The sequence below is a fragment of the Schistocerca gregaria genome, chromosome 7 (assembly GCF_023897955.1).
Source record: "Schistocerca gregaria isolate iqSchGreg1 chromosome 7, iqSchGreg1.2, whole genome shotgun sequence".
NCBI lineage: Eukaryota > Metazoa > Arthropoda > Insecta > Orthoptera > Acrididae > Schistocerca > Schistocerca gregaria.
The window spans coordinates 78,904,841-78,906,694 of record NC_064926.1 but is presented as its reverse complement, the minus strand read 5'-3'; the positions used below and the strand labels follow the sequence as shown (position 1 = coordinate 78,906,694).

The following is a 1,854-nucleotide window of genomic DNA, read 5'->3' as shown; positions in this document are numbered from 1 at the left end:
GCTGGCCCGTAAGTATTGTAACTGGTGCTTGATATCATGGGTACTGACATCAGAACTGGTCCCAGACATGTTGTGGTGGTGACTAATCAGTTGATTTGGCTGGCCAAAGGGGTACCTGAACATCACACAGACAGTTCATAGAGACATGTTCGATATGTGGAGAAACATTGTAGTGTTGAAGAATGGCACGTCGATACTGTCGTATGAGAGGTAACACATGACGACGCAGGGTATCCATGACGAAGATTTGTACCGTCGTAGTTCCCTCAATCACTACCAACAGTGACCAAAAGTCATCCTCGAAGACTCCTTCCACCACGACGGCATTCGTGAGCAATCCACGGCACTACTCCAGAGGCAGTCATTTGTGTTGTAGCGTTAAGCGCAGCCCAGTCGTGGGAAGGTGGTTCCTTTGTGTAGTTGGTTCCATACTCTAAACAATGGAGCGAGATGATGCAAAATGTTGTAGGGAGTCATTGCTTGTTTCCAGGTAAAAAACTCAGATGTGAAGGCGTTATGACGTGTGTGGTGCAAAATGTGGCGACCCTCCCTTGTAGTGGTCCGATGTGATCTAGTCTATCAGAACGTTGAGGACGAAGCCTGGATACTGCACGATTCGATCGACGGTTCACATAGAGACCCACAGTTTCCTCTTTCAGACACTGCGAGGTATCGATAACGCTCCCTGATCACTTAACGGCTGGCGCTATTCGCGCCTCTTACACAGGATGTTTCCTTAAGGGCATGCAAAAGTGTAACAACACACAGGGAATGCTCCACTGAACAATTTGAAGTAGGGAACCTGAGGTCGGAGAAGTCAGCTCAACGAGATATGGAAGTAAACTTGTCCGCCGCTTTGTCTAGCATTACTGTTTTTCAGATTATTTACAACTAATACGCGTGCAAGTTTACACGTACTGTGCTCTTTATTTACATGTACGTTCTTTATTCCCTGCAAGGAAACAAGGAAGACGAGCCTAATGACCAGGAAATCATGCTGCAGGTTTCTTATACTTTACTTGTCCGTAAGGTGGCTCTGCTGTGTCCTACTTACATTGTCCCATGACAGAAAGTGCTACGGTCAACGACAGACCCATTCATTAGTCAGTGATGTTCAGAGACGTACAGTGCTATACGATGGGGCAGTACCGACACAGTATTTCCTGATCGCTGGATTAGAAGGGGAGCTCCTATTCCAGAATGAAATTTTCACTCTGCAGCGGAGTGTGCGCTGATATGAAAATTCCTGGCAGATTAAAACTGTGTGCCCGGCCGAGACTCGAACTCGGGACCTTTGCCTTTCGCGGGCAAGTGCTCTACCAACTGAGCTACCGAAGCACGACTCACGCCTGGTACTCACAGCTTTACTTCTCCCAGTATCTCGTCTCCTACCTTCCAAACTTTACAGAAGCTCTCCTGCGAACCTTGCAGAACTATCACTCCTGAAAGAAAGGATATAGCGGAAACATGGCTTAGCCACACCCTGAGGGATGTTTCCAGAATGAAATTTTCACTCTAAAGCGGAGTGTGCGCTGATATGAAACTTCCTGGCAGATTGAGCTCCTATTCATCTACATCTACATGGATAGTCTGCAATTCACATTTAAGTGCCTGGCAGAGGGTTCATCGAACCACCTTCACAATTCTCTATTTTCCAATCATGTGTAGCGCGCGGAAAGAAAGAGCACCTGTATCTTTCCGTGCGAGCTCCGATTTTCTTTATCATGGTGATAGTTTCTCCCTATGTAGGTCGGCGTCGAAAAATATTTTCGTATTTGGAGGACAAAGTTGGTGATTGGAATTTCGTGAGAAGATTCCTCCACAACGAAAAACGCCTTTGTTTTAATGATGTCC

General features: G+C 46.4%; 1 non-coding gene across 1 annotated transcript; it reads right to left on the bottom strand.

Moving 5' to 3' along the window:
• Nucleotides 1–1,264: 1,264 nt before the first annotated feature.
• Trnas-cga (transfer RNA serine (anticodon CGA)) lies at nt 1,265–1,339 on the bottom strand. Its single transcript has one exon. It is a non-coding gene; the product is annotated as a tRNA-Ser (tRNA).
• Nucleotides 1,340–1,854: the final 515 nt, after the last annotated feature.